Source organism: Panthera uncia, assembly GCF_023721935.1.
Source record: "Panthera uncia isolate 11264 chromosome D3 unlocalized genomic scaffold, Puncia_PCG_1.0 HiC_scaffold_8, whole genome shotgun sequence".
Classification (NCBI taxonomy): Eukaryota; Metazoa; Chordata; class Mammalia; order Carnivora; family Felidae; genus Panthera; species Panthera uncia.
Window position 1 is genome coordinate 13,175,355 of NW_026057586.1, and position 10,243 is coordinate 13,185,597.

Here is a 10,243-nt window from a genome sequence, read left to right on the forward strand (position 1 = left end):
AACAGGATGGCGATCACAAAGGAAGAGGGCCTAGAAATTAAATGAAGTATGCTTAGCAAAATACGTAATACCAAACTGATAGGAGAAAGTGCTTGATGAAGTTCCCAGTGATTAAGATACACAGCTTTGCTCTCTGTGGAGCCTGCTCTTTGCAGATTCCAGAGTTCCTGCCATCCTGTGGCTCCTTCATTCAGTGGGACCTACACGCTTCCTACCAAATCTGTTCTCAGGAAAGTACCTGAAACTAAGCCATTCATTTTTCTGCTCTGCTCCCATTACCATCTATATATTGTACAGTCTTTTCTATCTGACCACAAGACGGTAACGACAGAGACGGAGAATCCTACAGATGAAAGACCAAGCCCCATTCATTTTTGTAACACCAGCTTGGTATGGGCTTGAGAGACAGCGTGCATGCAGTCGATAAATGCTGGTCTAAAGGAATGAGAGCGCCTCATTTTGCCAAACTAAGATTGACTGATCGCTTCCCTTCCCCCGATGCCTGCTTATTATTAACCAGGATCAAAGTCATAAACCAAATGAGCTGAACTCTGAAAGGAGAATCTCGGGAGCAAGTGGAGGCAAGAAGGTCCTGAGAGGGTGATGTGGGCAGGCTGCCTCTCAACACTTACATCCCCAGCTGGAGTGGGGAGATGTGGGTTTAGGGGCAGAGTCATACGTTTAGAAACCTACTGTACCATTCGATGCTTGAGATATCCTAGTCCAAGCGCTTAACCTCTCTAGCCTCAGTGTCCTCATCTGTGAAATGAGACACACATATTCATGAAGACAGAAAACATATGAAGTGTCGGCATATGCGTGTGCCTCCTAACTACGGTGGATATTATTTTACCACTTTGTCTATTCCTCAGGCAGACACGGGCTCAGGGGATAATCATAATGGCCAAAAGCCTGGTGCAGAATATTCACACCCTAGTCTCTACAATAACTTATTGAGCAGCTGCTGCCTGCTTGCCACTGTGACCCAAAGATTTTAAGAGACGTGCACTTGAATCAGAGAGCTTTGTCCATTCCCCCTTTTGGTATTTGAATTTCCTCTGTAATACTCTTGCTCAGTGCTTATCAAACCTGAACAGAAATGCTTCCAGTGAGGGGCACCTGGGTGGCTCAGTCGGTTAAGCCTTCGACTTGGGCTCAGGTCATGATCGCACAGCTCGTGAGTTCGAGCCCCGCGTCGGGCTCTGTGCTGACAGCTCGGAGCCTGGAGCCTGCTTCGGTTTCTGTGTCCTCGTCTCCCTCTCTGCCCCTCCCTCATTCATGCTCTGTCTCTCTGTCTCTCAAAAATAAATAAACATTAAAAAAAAAATTTTTTTTAAGGAAATGCTTCCAGTGACAGGAATTTAGCAATGCCCGAGGAAGCCCGACTGTAATTCTGACTGTCGGAAATAAATACTCCATTGAAAATATTTAGTGGAAAATGATACACCGGTTTGTAAGAAGCGCCATTTGCTTTCTAATTCCCCCAAATAATCGATAATTTTCTTCCCTTTCTCTTTCATTTGCCACAAAAACCATGTTATTTGCTGTCCATTAAAGGGTACATATTTGCAGGGGGGGAGAAGAAACACAGCTTAAAGAATGAATTATCCATTCAGTCATCATACAATTTTATCAAACATAATTTTCTCTAGTTCAACGAAAGCAATCATCGGCCCAAATATTTAATAACCTAGGAGACTGGTAGGTTGGTGTGCCTTTTCTTACCTATAGGCTGAAACCCTGCGAACATTATTAACTTGATGACTCGGCATTCTGGCTGAGGGCTGGCTTACCACACCCCGCCACTCCCAGGAGCTTCTCAAAGGAGCTTTGTTATAGCATGCTTAAAATTACTCTGTCTGTCTGTCTCTCCCTCTTTCTTCTCTTCCAAGAAGACAAACTTCAGCCACAAATTCTTGACTATGCTCCCCAGATACCTACAAATCATCAGTGTTTTGTTTTGCTTTTTCACCGCTGGTGGGTATGATTCCCACCGATGGGCACGACAGTTCTCGCGTACAACAGAGGAATACAGAGAAGCGTGCTCGTTTCCAACTACTCACAGAATCGCACAATAAGGCCCCCAGCTACTCATTGAGGACTGTCACCTCCTTTTCACATGTGGAAAAACTGAATCAGGATGGTTAAGGCAACTTTACCTTAGAGTTTCTGACTGAGATACAAAACCATGTGTTCAAACCCCAGATGTATAATCCTTCACCCAAACTATGTCCATTTCAAGAGTCCAACAGCTTTAACAGGCTTTCGGGCTCAACTTACCGATATCTGGCATTTGAGAAGCCTAAAATTCTGTCTAGAAGGAATTTTATATTAAATGACGGCCTGTAATGGAAAATCACTCACATGAAATTTCTACTAAGATGCAAACTTACAGGAAAAAACAAAAAACAAAAAACCTAACACTGAAAAAAGTGAAGGGAAATAGTATAAGTGACATAATCCTTAATCCTGAGCGTCAAGGTATATCCAAGCAGAAAATTCGATATCAAATCACTTGCATTTGGTTGATGGATGTAGAGGAAAAGAAGGTGACAGTGTGGGAAAGAGAATTCAATTCATCTTAGAGTCGATCCTGAGCCACACTCATGGCTCAGTAAGTATTCGTCATCAGCGAGAAACTTAGCTTCTCTGGACCTCAGGCTCCTGCAGTGTAAAAAAGAGGCAAAGGTTGGACCTGTTGTCCTAATGTTCCTTTTAGATGTAAAGTCAGAGAGTAAAACTTCCCTTTACCTACGAGGGGCTCAGGATGTTATCTTTTTAATACTTTTAATGTCCATCTCCTTTGACCCAAAAATACAGCCTTTAGAAAATTTTCTCAGGAAATAATCACAGGGGCGCCTAAGACTCAGTCAGTTGAGGGCCCAACTCTTGATTTCAGCTCAGGTCATGATCCCAGGGTCATGGGATCAAGCTCCAAATTGAGCTCGGTACTGAGTGTGGTGCCTGCTTACGGTTCTCTCTCTCTCTCTCTCTCTCTCTCTCTCTCCTTCTGCCCCTCTCCCCTGCTCCTGCTTTCACTCTCTCTCTCTCTCTCAAAACAAAAAAAGAAAGAATTACAGATAAAGTCAATGATTAATGTACAGAAATATCCACAATAATATTATTTCTAACAGAAAAACAGAAACCAGCTGAGTGTCCACCTTTAAGGAAAATAACTACATGTTTTTGAAGGGTAGTGGTCACGAGATTAAGTCACGTAACAGTAAGTTAAGAAATATATAGATACATACACGTATTTAGAGACTTTTGGGTCTTGCTGTAATGCACTTAAGGGTTGCTTGATTTCATGTTGACAAATTACATCTGTGCATATACTCAGAAGACTTAAACACTGAGCATAAAATAATTTATCAGTAAGGGGTGCCTGGGTGGCTCAGTCAGTTGAGCCACCGGCTGTTGATTTCAGCTCAGGTCATGATCCCAGGGTCATGGGATTGAGCCCTCCATCGGGCTCCACATTGAGCATGGAGCCTGCTTGGGATTCTTTCTCTCTCCCTCTCCCTCTGTCCCTCTCCCCTGCTTGTGCTCTCTCTCTCTCTCTCTAAATTAAAAAAAAAATTTTTTTTTAAATAATAATCTAACAGTAATGATTTCTGGCTGATGAAATTGCAAGTGACTTTTATTTTCTGTCCATACTTCCCTGTGTCTGCCAAACTTTCTAAAATCATCATATATTATTTCTTGTGATTAGCAAGTTATGCTTCTTGACAAGTTGTTTTCAAAAAAAGCTCTCTGCCACCACTGGGCCTTTGCATAATAAATCTCTAGCCGTAGCCAACGATTACCTGGGCTGTCCGATAAAGGCTATGCAACTCAAAACCGAAATTGTGTTTCTTAAGAAGTAGAAATTTCAGACTTTCCTTTGATGAGGTCCAGGACCTCTCACCGGCCCAGCAGAAGCTGGTGTCACAGCTGAGCCAAGCAACCAGCCCCAACCCCTCCCTAGATGAGCCAGACCAAGGAGAACAGGAGCCCAAGGCCCTGGGGCCCAGGAACACCTCCAGGAGGATCCCTGCCCCAGGCCCCGGGAGGGGATTGCAAGTGGAGACTGGCCTGACCCTCTTTCTCCCTCCTCCTGCCTCCTCCCTCTCCTCCTCCACAGCATCAGCTGCCGTGCTGACTCAGTTGCGGGCTTTGCTCTCCGCCTTCCTACACGATGCAACTAAAGCCTGTCCGGGAGAAGCTGACACTTCAGAAGGAAACTCAGCCATCACCAAGTCCAAGTCCCTTGTGTCCAAATGGTGAAACTTAAGCCCACACAGTGCCTTGTGCACACATTTTTTTTTTAACGTTTTTTATTTACTTTTGAGAGAACGCAAGCAGGGGCGGGGCAGAGAGACAGAGGGACAGAGGATCTGATGCAGGCTCCGCGCTGACAGCAGCGAGCCCGATGTGGAGCTTGAACCCCAAACCGCAAGATCACAACCTGAGCCTAAGTCGGGCACTCAACCCACTGAGCCACCCAGGTGCCCCTGCGTACACACTTTTAAAGGTGATGCAAGATTCTTTAGTGCATGCCTTGTAACAATCATTTTTTTCACGTTCTGTTTTTATTCCATTTTCATTAATGAAAAAGAAAAAACTACAGAGGCACAGGGCTGTTGCATAACTTCCCCCAGGTCACAACATTAGTAAATGGTGGAAACAGATTCCAGATTTAAATCCAGGTGGTGCTCTTAACAAATACACTATGCTTTTTTTGTTTTTTAAGTTTATTTACTTATTTTGAGAGAAATGGAGAACGTGTGATGGGGGAGGGGCAGAGAAAGAGGGAGACAGAGAATCCCCAATAGGCTCCACACCATCGGGGCAGAGCCCTACATGGGGCTCAAACTCACGAATTTGAGGGGCGGGGGAGAAATGTATGAATCAACTTATACTATGCATGCTAGGCTCTTCATATGAGAATTCTAGTTCTGGTCTCTGCCTCCGAAGATGGGATTTAAAGGTAAAACGTTCTATCCAGTGCCGTCATCTCCCTGGACCTGGGCGACTCCAGGATTCGCTTACTGTGCCTCCAAATCCTCCCAATGTGGACACTTGAAACCTGGCATTTCTTCACTGAGCCCCATTCTGTACACATACTTCTTCACTCACACCCACATTATTTTGTGCATTTGAGCCTGGTCCCTCCCTGGGCCCCAGGCCACATGAGAGCAAGGCTGCTTTATTTATCTACACATTCCTTCTCCCCCTCCTAGAACTCACACGGTGCTTTGCACAATCACATTAAATAAACATCTCTTAAATTTGTAAAACAACACATGAGCCGAAATCGAGCAGTAGAAAGCAGTAAGTTATTTGTAGCAATGGCGGGTGCAGACGATGGTCGCCATGAAAGCAACTGATGTCCAATTCCAAGAAAGAGAGTTGCTTTTCTAGTGTTTTGAAACATAAAGAATTGAAAATTGTAGTAAACAAATCAATTTGTCTTTTTTTATCTAATTAGATCAAAATACTTATGTTACTGGTTCTTTGATGCCATTGTGCATTAGAATCTTGGGGGGGGGGGCAGGAAATGGGAGGGGGTGAGAGGAGGGGGACAAGAAAGGAAGTACAGTCAAAGTACAGATTCCCCGATCCAAATCTCCTGACATTGTGACTCAATATGCCTAAGCCTTGGAATCTGAATTCCTTTCAGATTCAGGGCTGGTTGTTCACAGATCAGCCTTTCAAAATCACAGGCTTCTGTCGGGCTCCTCGCCAACACAGGCCATCCAATGGTTAGCGCTGATTCTGAAAGGAGATTGACTGGTTCCCAGCTCCGCTATATACTGACTCCGTGGCCTTGGACAAAGTACTAAACTCACGTTGCCTCAGTCTCCTCATCTGTAAAATGGGGTGATGTTAGCAACTCTTCCTAGGGTTATAATAAGAACTGAATGAGATAACACAGGTCAAGTGCTTCGAATAGTGCCTGCCACCAATAAAAGTCCAATTAACCATCATCATGATTCTTCCTTGCTAAAAGCTGTCGCAAGGTTACAAACCTCAGAGAGATTAGTTTTACCTATACAGTAGATATAGAGAAAAAAGAGGAGGTTCTTTTTTTTAATGGAAGAAAATTTAATAGTCTATAAAGCTTGAGAAGAATTAAGAATCTTTGGCTGTATCCCACACGTGCACAGACATACACACACTCACATGCACACGTGTACCCAAATATACATGCCCAATTTATATGAGGTTTTCTCTTTCTACATTTAGGCCTGGGTTTTTTTATAAATAGCAAAAAATAACAGCCAAAGAATAAATATGAAAAACAAAAATAAAAGTGGAATTTACTGGTAGTAAGAGAGGAAGATTAAGACTTTGAAGAGGGGAGTATATAATTAATATTTCATATTAAATTTTATATCAGATAATAGACATTTATTGTGACTATCCCTGACAGCCTATAATACTTTGCAATTTATAAGTTTTTATTGCACACCCAGTCTTTTCCCCAAAGCAATTTTGTGTATATTATTTCTTTCAATTCAGTTATGTATCATGATTCCAATTTTACAAATGAGAAAAGTGATATTAGAAATCTAAGTAATTACTGGGGCACCTGGGTGGTTCAGTCGGTTAACATCAGACTCTTGGTTTCTTCTCAGGTCATGATCTCAGGGTTCATGGGTTCAAGCCCTGCATCGGGCTCTGTGCTAACATCACAGAGTCTGCTTGAGATTCTCTCTCTCCTCTCTTTGCCTCTCCCACTCTCTCTCTCTCTCTCCTTCTCTCTTTCTTTCTTTCTCAGAATAAATAAATAAACTCTAAAAAGGAAGGAAGGAAGGAAGGAAGGAAGGAAAGAAAGAAAGAAAGAAAGAAATTTAAGTAATACTAGTGAGAAATAGAGTCAAGCTCACACCCAGAAGTCAGACTCCAGATCCCAAGCCTGTACAAAGACCATATCACCTCCACTCCTTAAGAAAAAAAAAAGAAAAAAAAGGGGGGGTTAATAAGTGTGGAGTCCTAAGAGCCCATACCTCAAGAATGGAAGAAAATAAATTAATCAAAGATAATTTTCTTGACATGTATTATCAGTTTTCTTTCCAAAAGCAGTTTTGAAGATGAAGCCCAAAGACTCACCACAAAGCCAAACTGCCATCCTGACTCACTTGGTTAGAATCGAGTTCCCTCCCACCCACTGCGCAAAGCTCCATCCATTGGCGGGCCTCATGGCTCCCTCCATAATGGTTGTCTCCCACACATCCCTCTCTAATAGAGTCATGATTCTTGCACACCCCAAAACTGAATTATATTGTCAGTCCCACCACTTGTTAGTACTTACAAAGATGATATATTCACTCTCCTTGTGTAAAACAATGTGTCTTTGATGTTAGTTTTCAACCTACTTTCTTCAAGCTTCTTGTATTCCCAGATTCGACGAGCAAACCGGTGTTAGCATCCTGTTAGCTACTTCACAGGAGGATACCATTAGCCACAGAAGGAGGAGCCTGAGGAAAGTTGAGCCAGGCTTTGAGTAGCTCTGGAGGAGGAGGAGGCCGTGTTAGACCGGCAGAATCCCTCCTCTTTCCTGTTTACCTGTCCAGAAGATTACAAGGATGCCTTCGAATAGCTGAGCAGCCATAACATGAAAGCTAGCTTTAGGTTAGAGAAGGAGAAAAGCCAAGAAAAGCTAATGCAGTTCCCTAAAAAACCCTGAATGAACTAGCACACATAGGCCATGATCATCAATGGTAGATACCATCACAAAAAGAGACACAGTCGAATCTTGTGTATTTCTTGATGGAAGTTCACAATAAACAGCTTTATTGACGCACAAACTGAGGATTAAAAATAGAGAAGAGGGACGCCTGGGTGGCTCAGCCTCTTCTAACTCTTGATTTCGGCCCAAGTCATGATCCCAGTGTTGTGGGATCAACATTGGGCTCCACGCTGTGTGTGAAGCCTACTTAAGATTTTCTCTCTCTCTCTTTCTCTCTCTCTCTCTCTTCCTCTGCCCCTCTCCCCCACTTGCTCTTTTTAGAGCGAGAGATTTCCTTTTAGAAATTTAGATTTAGATTTCTTTTTAGAAATCTCTTTTGAGAGAGAGAGAGAGAAGAAATGTGAAGTGTCAATTAAACAGAGATTTCTCACCCAGGAAGTCTTACACATAGCATTTGATTCCTGAACTAAAATCTACAGTACATGGAATATACGCTAATATATTTATTTTCTTTTCAAAGAGGAGATGAACTCCCAGGTCATCATTAAACTCGCCAGATGGCTTTTAGGTTAGGGGGTGTTGTTAAGCAACTAATAAGACAAGCCTAATGTCAGAAAGAGGCTCCTGGGTTTCTTCCTTTTGAAAAACGCCTTCTGCTGCCTTGCTTTTCACCTCACTCTCCTACCACTGGCAGCCGTGTTTGTGCTGATGAGGCAAGCTCACCAGAGATCTAAGCAATTATGAGCTGGAGGGGAAATTAGTCTGGGTGGAGAACACAAATTTTGGATGTTCCAGCTCCGAAGTATTGGGATTATTTTAACTTCATCATCTCTGTGGTGAAAACTCTGAGTGCCAACCCTGGTGTTGAAAAGACTGAGTCCGAAGGATTATATCATGTCTTGCTTGATCCAGCTCACGACGACATGTGATCTCGCAGCAGGAACTATGTTCAAAGTGTAACACAAATACTATCTTTCCTTCACACGGAAAATCGTCAGTGTAGACTACACAATTCCAACTTAGAGAAAAACAATCATCGTCTTGCAAATGCTGGGTGTGCAATCAGTGAGGAATCTGGATCTAGTGGAGAGTTTCCCTGTCCTTGTATGCTCTAAGGATAGTCACAGTGGCAACATGTAGCAAGTTATTTGTTTTTAGTGATCTGACAAGCATTTGCTCGTTACCTGCCATGTATCAGGCGTTATGATATATACTCCTCTGATAATACCCACGGCACAGCCAACACTCAAATTTCTGCACCCTACACAGTACATGGTGTCAGAACTGATTCAGTGGTCTCTACTCCTTTTTCCTCTGACGCTCCCTGTATCTCTCTTCCCAGCATGACATTCTAAATTAAGCCATATATAAATTATATTATCTCTCATGATGCCCTGTTAGCTTGGGGCAAGTTGCTCTCACATCTTCTTCAAGTCTCTATTTTCTTATCTTTAAAATGAGGTTAATAACACCTACCTATTGGGGAGATGAGAGAAATAATTATCCCTGAAATGCTTTGAAGATGAAAAGTGTCACATCGCTCTTTGTGCTCAATGCCTGGCAAAAGATGCCGAATTTTCCACTTGCATTGGCATGTTCTTTAGGAAAACCAAAGACGAGACTGTCATAAAGAGGCTGTATGGTCAATTCGTGGCCAATGAGCAAACATAGTCTATAATTACCTTCTTCTACTGTCTTAAAGAATACACTCTCCCAACCAGTTTACTGTTTTAAGAATGGACACAAAAGGGAAAGAACCCAACATTTATTTTGCCTTTCTTGTGCAATCTCGGATAACCAAGCAGCTGATAAAGAGTTTTCTCTTTACAAATGTTTTCCAGCCAGACACCTCGATGCCTTAGTTGGTTCAGCGTCTGGCTTCAGCTCAGGTTATGATCTCACGGCTCATGAGTTCGAGCCCCACGTCGGGCTCTGTACTGTCAGCTCAGAGCCTGGAGCCTCTTCAGATTCTGTGTCTCCCTCTCTCCCTGCTCCTCCCCCACTTACACTCTGTCTCTCTCTCAAAAATTAGCAATAACATAAACACACAAAAAAATTTGAACAAATGTATTCCAGCTGATGGATAAAGAAGTGATAGGATTGGAGCACCACTTTTTAACCCCAAATGAACAAGCACAGATAGTTCCTGATCATCAATGGCTGATCATCATCATCAATGGCTGATACTGTCACAAAAAAGAGACACAATCGGACCTTGTGTATTTCTTGATGAAAGTTAACAGCAGCCCTTCTGAAGTAGTCTAACCAAAACAAATCAAACCTGAATATGGATCAACCTTCTATATTTAACTATGGATTTCAGGAAATATAAAGAAGAGAACTTTACACCATAGAGTCCAGAGCAAAATCCAGAAAACAGGAACATCTACAAACATATGATCTATTTTCTTTAATATTTAAACTTCGAGATGGGGTTCCTGGGTGGCTCAGTCAGTTAAGCATCTGACTTCAGCTCAGGTCATGATCTCGTGGTCCGTGGGTTCGAGCCCTGCATCGGGCTCTGTGCTGACAGCTCAGAGCCTGGAGCCTGTTTCAGATTCTGTGTCT